General features: G+C 36.6%; 1 pseudogene; it reads right to left on the bottom strand.

Moving 5' to 3' along the window:
* Positions 1-226: 226 nt before the first annotated feature.
* LOC141708361 (inositol-pentakisphosphate 2-kinase-like) lies at positions 227-5,220 on the bottom strand (annotated as a pseudogene).
* Positions 5,221-11,846: the final 6,626 nt, after the last annotated feature.

The raw sequence follows: 11,846 nt of genomic DNA on the forward strand, positions 1-11,846 counted from the left end.
GTTTTATTACGTGACCGTAAACACAGCCAAATCTATATATGAAGGCTCCCTTACAAATCATGCATACAAATTCTTAATCCTGGAGGCTGCGTTTTGATGACCGAGGAAATACTATCAGTAAATTGTAAAATAAACAATCGTTACGCTTTTTTACATAATAATGACAATACACTGAAAACTATAAATCTTATAACAGAGCTAAACATATGAAATATTATGGGTGATATTATTATTCTAAAACTTGGATAATTTGGAATAAATGTTATACAGTGAACAGCGACTTATTAAAGTTTAGGTGTACATTATGGCATTTGCCTCTAAGCAAAACCAAGTTCTATAGACAACATAAATTAAATGTCAGAGCAGCTAGTATGAAGAGACATCTCAGTTGCACTTTAAATGTTTGACATTGTAGCTCCTGCTTGCTCTGAAAGAATCATCTGATTCATCCCTACTCACCATCTGACTCATCCCTATCTCCTTGTGGATCAAGCTACCACAACTACAGCAAAAGACGGAATGAGGATCAGTTGGGAAGTTACACTATCAGATTATTTCTGTTGGCACACTAATAAAATAGAAGAAAAAGGTTTATTAGAACAAATATAGAGCAGCAAACTACGACATAATGTGTATAAGTGAAAAAAATGATAATTTTAGGTTGTGTAAGTCTAAAATACAGACCTTCAGAGTGATACTTCGATAAGAAACTTGGCTAAGAACCTCACGGTACATTTAAGTTCTTTGATGAAAAATGAGAAATATGCACATGCATAATATAAACGTGTTTGAAAAACATAGCGGAGAAGCCTTGAAATGCAACCTACTATATTGTCCATGGACAAGGACCAGGTCTATTCAATTTCGCAGCTTTTACCTGGATTATCCTTGACTTTAGATATCTGAGAATAAGCGCGAACTATTTTCTGGTCTAACTCATAATAGTATTCCATCTTCGTTAGAGGTTTTCTATCCAGGTCAAGAAAAGATGCCTGTGAATTAACAAATTTAGTAACTATATCAACAAAATAAGACAATGCCATATTAGCAATATTCCATTGTCTTAAAATAGGAAATACTAACGAGTGCAGTAGTAGATAATAACATCAGCAGGGGGAATCAAGATTTGAGCTCCTGATAGTGTAAAGGTCATGATGGATCACTAGACCATTAATAAATTAAAAAGCACTTTGCATTGTCTTGCATTATTCCATAGTATCTGCGACTAATGTTTACATGCTTTTGCTTCAAAAAACAAATGATAAAGGATGAGAGGATTTGTGCATTAACTTAGGAGAAGGCAGAACGGTGAGAATCTGAGATCAGTTGTGACACATACCTTGTATTGAAAGCTTTGTCTAGTCGATTTTAGTACAACAGTATCATCCAAAGATTCCATGTCTCTGTTTTCAGTGGGTCTAAAACTTATCATCGTACTCAAGTCCTTTGCAGTTGCAGCAGTCAGATAGTCCTTCACAATCTTTAAGCTTTTACTGTATGGATCTGAATGAATATGGGAATATCTTTCTGACAGTTTCTCTTCTACTTCCCGAATTTGCTGCATACTTTACAAGACTGGGAAACAACATTATAATATGCATGAATTGCCCCTTCAATGTCAAGCGTATCAAGCATCTGGGCTTTTAGGAGCCTATCTAATAGTCTTGATCTGAAACTGTCTCAGCAACAAGATCCAGGAACTTTGTTGTACGATTGCCATTGTCTGATTGAATCACACATTTCAGTACATCTTCAAACGTTTCCCTAGTCAGATAGCTCTTGCTGCTTGGGCTACCACCTAAGCCCCCATATAGGAGAGAACCATTTAAAATACCCGAAAATTGTTCTGAGGTGTAAGAAAAAGGTCCTTCACAGCTTTATTTACTCTCTTTATAGATTTAGAGAACAGATCCAACGGATCGTATTCGCTTACTTCCGATATCTGAAACAAATTTTTGAATGTTGAAGAAGGTATAATTAAATCAAGTGCTAAACAATCTTCCACACGAGAGCAACAACACATAAAAAACAGATTTAAATGACATCAGTGGTGAAGAATATACTATTTAACCAAGAAATGTACTAAATGCTGATTGATAATAATTTTTATACAAGCATCCAACAAATAGTGGACTGGTCTTAAAAATTTAGTAGTAGGATAGACAAATACCTTCCCCTGATGGAATTTCAGTGCCTGATGCATTTTAAATCGGCTTATGCTCTTTTTAACAGAATTTTCCTCAGCTATCAAATCTGAAACTGGCAGAAATCCGCATTTGGGCTGCTTTGAGTGAGCAAGAATATAATGAGAAAAGTAAGATATACTTAATCTTTGTGTATCCTTTTAACTGCCTCTTACTCAAAACATTCAAAAGAAATTATTAGAAAAGAACATTAACAGAAGGGGGTAGAACCTTTATCTCAACAGTTATGCAGAATTCTTTATTAAGAACACCTGAGAAAAAGGTAAAGATAAATTTCTGTTACGAACAATCATTATATAAAAGCATGAAGACCGTAAATCATTTAGTTGTTTCAATATAACATTCAAACAACTTACAACCCTCAGAACTCAGACACGTACTTATAGATTATAGGACAACAATCTAATCAACATCCATAGGTTATCATTAAGGGAAATGTAAAAGCTTGAATTGGACTGTTGGTATGAAAGTCAAAATATGTTGCCTCGCTTGTGAAGATAAGATTTAAAAAAATTGTTAACTGTATTAAAGGAGAATCAGCTTCATGTTTTCTTCAATAATTTTTCCATGTAATACTACAATAAATATATGCCCATAAAACTGTGTTTCATGAGCAAGTAACCCACTACTTCTTTCTTTAGACTGCAAACTAGTGGATGACTCTTGAAAGCCACCTAAAGAAGCATGCATCAGATGTATGTTAACTGAGGTACAACACATACACCACAAGGTAATTATAAAGTAGCCATTAAGAACAATTTTCAAATCCAGGTGAAATTCGATTCCAAGATCATGATACCTTGGGTTTAATTAGGTTAGAGAAAAAATCACCATTAAGGCGGCAAGTGATAGGGTATTAAGGTGTCTTGTTTCCTTAAATAGACAAGCATAGTTATTTGCATCAAATATATTTCAGAGATGGTACTTACTGCCAGGAAAATGTGAGAGATCAGGTAGAAGAAGAGCAGAAACACATTCTGTGTTGGTCTTGCATCATTGACTCGCCATGAAGGACGCTTAGAAAGAATATTACTTTCAACAGACTCCAAAAATCCCTTGCCCACAAGTACTCGGACCTACCCAGTATAAAAAGGAACAACATGAGGACTCTTGATACAAGACTACAGAACTTTGAAAAAAACCATTTGTGCAGAATCAAACGATGCATTCTGGAGGAGAAACAATGGGTGATATTGCATTAAAAGAAATTATTATAGCTTTTCCGGACTATTAACGTGAATAGGCCACAAGTATAGCTCATATAGCTCATAAAAGAAATTATATAAGTACCATTAACATGAATGGGGCTTAAGAAGGGCAATAAAAATCACTCAAACAAGTGAACTATATAAGAGTAACCTATAGCTAATGCTGTGCAGAGATCTTTATTATGTCCTATCATAATTAATAGATGGTAGAGACTGTAACAATAAATTTAATGCATATATTTAAATAATTGGTCGCAGGCAAGAGGCAGCAATATCTATGTGATGCTTTTTTTGAATGAAACAACATATGATCAGGATATTAAGCAGGATAAATAGATATTAGAAATGCACAAGAGATATGATGCTATAACAACACATACCCCAGACTCAACATAATCGGAACCTAGCAGAGGTCTCATAACATTCTTTACATACAGGTGCTCAGCCATTTCCCTGGATGGGGCCGATATAAGTTCATCCCAAAGTAAGCACTCATGCTTGCTTAGGCCAGAGAGTCCATTATCATATTCTGCCCCATTTTCAGTTATCTTCCGCACACGCAATACTTTCCCAACCTATACAATGAATTGCAAAGGATTTGAATATGTTAGAATATAAAATATAACACAAGATCCAGTTGGGGCCTTCCCCTAACATCTTAAGATGAGCTGTTTACCTTAACATGCCTTAACATGAGATCTTCTAACAGAATATGCTAGTGACTAGCCGAAGTAATGATTCAGAATTGCCAAGGATATACGATATACAAAAGACCTCTTGCTCTAGTGGCATCGCCCCGTACATTTATTCCCATACCTGGGGTGGAGTTAGTTAATTCATAAATTGAAATATAATAATAATAATAATAACTGATGAATATAATAATCTATGGATCTAATGACTGCATAAAATATTCTGATTCTATAAAGAGTCAATACCACTTGGGCAGATGCCATATCTCTTTTTGAAAAGATAAAACTTTTAAACCCTACAAAATCCACCATCTCATGAAAGCTAAATACTTTTTGATACCACCAAAGTTGACGGTACTTTAATATCCTAACTGGACACTAATCGTTTTTTTGTAATAATTCCTTGTTGCGTATGGAATAGTAAACACATTTAAAATCTTTTGTAATACCATCCCGATTGACTACCAAGAAATTTTTTAAAGACTGAAATCCCAATTGAATTCCGTCAAATTTATTAAATTTTATAAATTTTCCACCTAGTATTGACTTGCAAGATAAAAATAATACCCAAGAGACTCTAGATTGAATACACACAAAATAACATTGAAAACAGGGGACAGAGGTCAAATGGGGGAGAGAGAGAGAGAGAGAGAGAGGAAAGAGAGAGGGAGAGAGAGAGAGAGAGGGATTACAAAAGGAGGGTATGATCCAGTGTAAGAAAGAACAAGATTAGCAGCGCCTTCTCCTCTATAAGCCCACTCCCCAGCATCTCTAGCCTCTAAAATCATCTCCATTCCCCTCCCCTGCAGAACTATATAACACATAAACCATACAAATGAATGCAATAATACATTACATGTTATATTACAGATGTATAAGAGTTTAGTTAGAAATGAGATTACCCCTTAACTTATCCAATAATAAAAAGACATGGGCATACCTTAAATCTTAAGACAGGGGAGATTAAAATCCAAACTGAGGGCTCTTCACAACTACAACTGGGTACTCTGAATTGTCACTTGTATTTGTGTACGTATGTATACAACATTGATGACGGAGGGAAAGAAAAAGATAAGACTCAGAGACACGCAGGGGTGGGCGTTGGGTATTTTATTGTTTTTGTGGGCTCTGTGTACTGTATGTATTTATTTTTTTATTAATCGGGCGCCAAATGAATGCTGTTGATTTTTTTCTAACGTAAATTGCGGTATAAAAAATTATATTTATACATATATTTGTTTTTTAATATTTATATTAAATTAAAGTTTGAAATTTAAGATTTAATTGATATAAATATTAAATTTGTTTATCAATTACTCCCTCCGTCCCACTGAATTGGATTGTTTACGTTATTTTTCGACACACTTTTTAATGTTCGTTTAAAGTATAGTTTTACAATATTTTTTTTTAATTTTTTTTGAATAAAAGTTTTATGTTTAAACTTTTATTCAAAAAAAAAATTTCAAAAAATATTATGAAACTATAATTTATAAAAATTTCGAAATACGTATTGAATTATAATGTAAACATCTCGGTGGTACGAAGGAAGTAAAAGTTATACTTTTTGCCACTCTATAAAAGGGTTTTGGCAATTTTTACCCGTTTTGTTAGAAACTCAAACAATAACAGAATCACTTATTTTTGAAATAGATATTTGTTTACGGGTTAAAGCCCAAAATAACGAAATTTGGGGTGGAATTGCCCGAAATGATCACTGTCAAGAGGATTGGGTATTCGAACCCTCGATATGTATAATTCATGTGCTATATACTACTATTCCTTTAAAACCAATACAAGAGACGCGTACTAAATATGACTAACTTGTGTTTATTTCTGAATTAGTGATTCGACTTTTTTAAACTAAATATGTGACGGCATGTATACGCATAACAATAGTGCGCAACCTTTATTTGTAATTTCTAAAATTAAAAAAAAATACATCAAGAAAACTTACGCGCACCAATGTTATGCGAAATAGAGCCCACGTATATTGATACTGCGGAGAATTAGCTTTTATTTTTAAAATTTTCAAAATACAAAAAAAAGCAAAAATTAGTCGTAAAGGACTACACATACAAAATATGCGGGGCACCTGTACGCATGCTGATAAGAAAAGGTTAAAAAAGTCATATATGTAACCAGGAGATGTGAGGCCGTGGACGCATATGACATATAAGTATACGTCCCCGCCTACGCATACTCTAGATGCGCTTTTGGTACACGTATAAGTATACGTCCCCGCCTACGCATACTCTAGATGCGCTTTGATACACGTAAATTGTGGCGCCCTCAATTTCGGGATTAGAAAATGAGTATCTATATATCATCAAACTAACAATAAATAAGCATAAACCCCGATTAATTATTAATAGGATATAAACAACCAGTAAATATTATTACAACCAGTAAATATTATTACAACCCAAAATAATATATTGTGTAAATTATATATTATTTTGGGTTGTAATAATATTTACTGGTTGATAGTTATGTCTTGTCTCAAACTTAATCCTGTTTAGATCCTGTTAATAGTTAAACGGGGTTTATGCTTATTTATTGTTAGTTTAATGATGTGTGGGTTCTCATTTTCTAACCCCGTGATTGAGGGCGTCACACAAATCACAAATGTGAATTGTGGATATAAAAAATCCAAACTTGTCTATTCTTTCTTTGACGGCCCATTACATCAACACAAAATTTATATCTATGTCGCAAGTATACCGTATATACAATTTGTTCGCGTGCTTAGATTCAACTGAACATATCATGTGAGTTCTTAATGGTAGTCAAAATTTATATAACTATTTTCCCGAATTGTGTGTATAAATCATGGTTTCTTGATTAAAAGTTGATTATCGTAATTATGGCTTCTGGTTCTAGTTCAAATTATGTGATGTGTTGTTCTTATTACGATGGTAAAATTATTTATAATAGCGTTATTGGTTCCACTTATGATAAATATCATATTTGATTTGTGAAATTGCTCTTCAAATTAAAATTTATAGGATTATTGGATCTTTTATATGCAAAACTATTTATTGATCAGAATTTGTACAAGTTGAAAGTGTTACGTAGAGTTTTGAATTCTACGACAAACAATTTTGGTCTTACTCCAATTGTTAATGATGATGTGGAGTATACATATGTTCGAATCTTTGGATGATTCCGGTAGTAAGGTCCATGTTTTTTCCATATAAAGCTCCACATGGACCTTACTACCGGAACCATCCAAAAATTAGAACATATATATACTCCACATCATCATCAAAAAGTCTGTATTTGGGTGAAAATAGTAGTTCAAGCAGATCACTATACACATCCGTGTAGATACTGAAGGAAATCAATAGGAAATTATGGTTTTAGAGATGATGATACACCTTATTATAGGTCATTTGATGGTTCGTCAATGATGATTTCATATCAAGAGCCAATTATGCAAATTATTCGTGATTTGCATAATCCAACTGAGTTGGGAAAGGGATGTTGGCATTATTAATCTAAACTATATTTGCCAAGGTGTATTATTTTGTTGCTGGTGTTGCTGGTTTGCAGCACTGTTTGATACATGGGACTTGGTCATTCAGCATTAACATGTTTGTAGGAGAAGTAGTGGAATAATCCGTAGTGGCATATTGTTATTAGGAAAGCTGTTGCATTAGTTCCTATTTCCAGCTTATCTTTTGTACGCTCTTTCTATTTACATGTTATGTTCTCTTTGAAATAAAATAGTGAGTTCCAGCATATCTCTGTTTCTCTTAGTTTTCATTCATAAAATTGTTTATATTGCAACATCTTGGTATCAGAGCTACACACATCTGGTGGATGCCCAAGTGTATGCCTAGACCAAGAACAATGGAGACCGAGAAAAATAAGGAGAGCACGGTGGGATTAAATTATCCCATGTTGACAAGGGGGAACTACACGGTGTGGGCCTTGAAGATGAAGGCGTGTATGGATGCACATGGAATATGGGTGGCAGTGTCACCAAAGGACCCGAAAGCTGTTGTTGAAGAAAAGAAAGACAAGATGGCGTTGGCTGTTATCTATCAGGGAATCCCTGAGGATATTCTTTTGTCGATAGCGGAGAAAGAAACCGCGAAGGAGGCCTGGGAAGCAGTGAAGGTGCTTTGTCAGGGAGCAGAACGGGTGAAAGCGGCTAGAATTCAAACTCTAAGATCAGAGTTTGAAGCAATGATTATGAAGGAAGGTGAATCTCTCGACGATTTTTTGCCTAAAATTAAATGGACTAGTAACAAACATACGAACCCTGGGTGATGAAATGGCTGAGGCGTATGTTGTTAAAAGGTATTGAGAGCAATGCCACATAAATTCTTGCAAATTACTTCCGCCATCGAGCAATTTGGCGATCTGGAGAAGATGAGCATTGAGGAAGTAATAGGTTCGTTGAAGGCGCATGAGGAAAGGCTCCGTGGACAACCTGATGCGAGTGGGGGCACTAATCAGTTGCTACTCACGGAGGAAGAATGGAGGAAGAAGGACAAGGAGGAGAGTAAATTGCTGGATTAAACGGTCCAATAGAGGGGAAGGTAGCTCACAGAGATTCAGGGGAAAGGAGACATTCCGAGGAAATCGTGATAAAAGTAAGGTTAGATGTTGGAATTGCCTTGGGTATGGCCATTTTGCTGCAGATTGTAAAAAGCCAAAACGCGACAAGGAGCAAAGAGAAGAAGCTAACATGGTGCAAGTGCCAGACGATGAACCAGCCCTTCTTCTGACAGAATGTGACGAAGGAGAAAAGAATGTGATGCTGATAAATGAGGAGAAGGTGAGTCCGAAAATTAACAAAGGAGCTGGTGAGGCAGTGTCAAACCTTTGGTATTTAGATAACGGAGCTAGCAATCACATGACCGGACAAAAATCAAAATTTAAGGAATTGAATGAAGAGATAAAAGGGCAGGTGAAATTTGGTGATGGCTCGTTGGTTCAGATAAAAGGAAAGGGGTCGATAGCAATACAGTGCAAGACTGGGGACGAGAGGATTCTTCACGATGTATACTACATACCGGCACTTTGTAGTAACATCATCAGCTTAGGACAAATGGCTGAGGAAGGATATAAGATATCAATGAATGGAGATTTTCTGTGGGTTAGAGACACGCAAGACATTCTGTTCATGAAGGTAAAAAGGTCCTTGAATCGATTATATAAGATTATAATTAATACTGGAGATGCAGGTTGTTTACTCTCGGAAGGAATTCAAGGCCAAGAATGGCTATGGCACTCAAGACTCGGTCATGTAAATGCTAATGCAATGCAAGAGATGGGAACGAGACAGATGGTGCACGGGCTGCCAAAGTTACAACATTTGAAGGGGGTATGTACTGGGTGTTTAATGTCGAAACAAATCAGAAAATCATTTCCTCAACAAAGCAATTACAGTGCAAGCAAGGAGTTAGAATTGGTGCATGGTGACTTGTGTGGGCCAATCACGCCTTCAACAACAGCTGGAAATAGGTACGTATTTTTATTGGTTGATGATTATAGTCGTGTGATGTGGGCTTATTTGTTAAAGGCAAAGAATGAGGCATTTGAAGCATTCAAACGCTTTAAGGCCTTAGTTGAAGATGGTAAGGAGAGAAAAATCAAGACTTTTAGAACGGACCGAGGAGGTGAATTTTGCTCCAAGGAATTCTTGAATTATTGTGAAGATAATGGAATAAACAGGCACTTCACGGCACCATATTCACCCCAACAAATGGAGTGGTTGAGCGACGTAACAGAACTCTGATCGAGATGGCAAGAAGCTTGCTTAAGGGAATGAGATGCCAAGTTATTTTTGGGGTGAGGCTATCCGACATGCCATTTATTTGTTAAATCGTTTGCCTACTAGAGCAGTGTCAGGAATTACTCCATTTGAGGTGTGGTCTGGTGAAAAACCGTATATAGGACATGTACGTGTGTTTGGATGTATAGCTCATATGCGTATTCCTAATGTTAATTTGCAGAAGTTGGATGACAGAAGCAAGGTGGTAGTACACTTAGGGAAAGAACCCGGAACCAAGGCGTATAGAGTTTTATGATCCAGTTAACAAAAGGGTGCACGTAAGCAGGGACTTGATTTTTGAGGAACAAGGTCGTGGGCTTGGGCATGTGATTCTGAGAGTGAAAAATCTGATGAAGGAAATTTCGTAGTGTTTGGGCTGGGGTCTGGTGAATCTCGAGATAATGAAACAGGAGGTGAAGACAACACGTTGAGTGATGAAGTGGGTAACTCAAAAGAGTCAGGGTATGATTCGAGTTCTGATGCATCAGTAGAATCCTTATCTTCAACAAATTCTCAAGTGTCAAATACAGAAACGGACTCGAGTAGTGCACCCCATAAATACAGGTCTCTCTCAGATATATATGCTGATGCTGAACACGTAGAATTGGAGGATGATGAGTTATTTTTCATAGCAGCAGATGAGCCAATAATTATGCACAGGCATCCAAGGATAGACTGTGGAAATAAGCTATGAAGAATGAACTGGAGTCAGTCGAACAGAATAAAACCTGGAGCTTGACAACGTTGCCACCTGGACAAAAGGCAATAAATTTGAAGTGGGTGTTCAAGTTAAAGAAAGATACAGCTGGTAATATAGTAAAACACAAGGCACGAATTGTTGCAAAGGTTATGTACAGAGGAAAAAAAATTGATTTCGAAGAGATTTTTGCTCCAGTGACTCGATTGGAAACAGTGCGACTACTACTCGCTCTTGCTGCTAAACATAGTTAGGAAGTTCATCACCTCGACGTAAAGACGGCATTTTTAAATGGTGAGATTGAAGAGGAGGTGTACGTGTCTCAAACCTAGAAGGGTTCGTTAAGAAGGGGGAAGAACATTTGGTGTATAAGCTTCATAAGGCTCTGTACGGGCTACGACAGGCGCCCAGGGCCTGGTACTCGAAATTAAATAAATGCCTAGAGGAGCTTGGTTTCACTAAATGTCCACACGAGCACGCCGTTTATACCAAAAGAATTGAGAAGGAGACATTGATAGTAGCTGTGTATGTCGACGATCTCTTGATAACCGGAACCAACAAGTCAGTCATTGAAGATTTTAAAATGCAGATGAATCAAAAATTCGACATGAGCAACCTGGGTTTATTGTCTCACTATTTAGGTATTGAGGTAAAGCAAAGCATGGGACATATAGAGTTAAGGCAGACGGCATATGCCAAGAGAATTCTGGAGAAGGCGGGATTAGCAGAGTGTAACCCAATAAGGTACCCCATGGATCCCAAAGAAGTTATCACTAAGGATGAAGGGGGAAAGGAGGTAGATGTGACTTTTTATAAAAGCTTGATTGGTGGTCTGCGTTACCTGGTTCACACCAGGCCAGACATTGCTTATTCCGTTGGAATAATTAGTAGGTTCATGGAGAAGCCTACTACAATGCATCTAAATGCTGCAAAGCGTGTGCTTCGATATGTGCGAGGAACTTTGAACTACGGGCTTGTATATACAAAGAACAGTGGTAACAACATTCTGACAGGATATACATACAGTGATTTGGCTGGGAACTTGGTAGATCGTAAGAGCACTGGAGGCATGGTGTTTTACCTGAATGAGAGTCTGATAACTTGGGTTTCACAAAAACAGAAATGTGTTGCTCTTAGTTCGTGTGAAGCTGAATTTATGGCTGCTACAGCTGCAGCATGCCAGGAAATATGGTTGAAGAATTTGCTGTCCAAAATCACAGGTGAGAGTCTTGGCCCTGTGGTGTTGTATATAGATAATAG

This window comes from Apium graveolens, chromosome 2, assembly GCF_009905375.1.
Source record: "Apium graveolens cultivar Ventura chromosome 2, ASM990537v1, whole genome shotgun sequence".
In the NCBI taxonomy this organism is placed as follows: Eukaryota; Viridiplantae; Streptophyta; class Magnoliopsida; order Apiales; family Apiaceae; genus Apium; species Apium graveolens.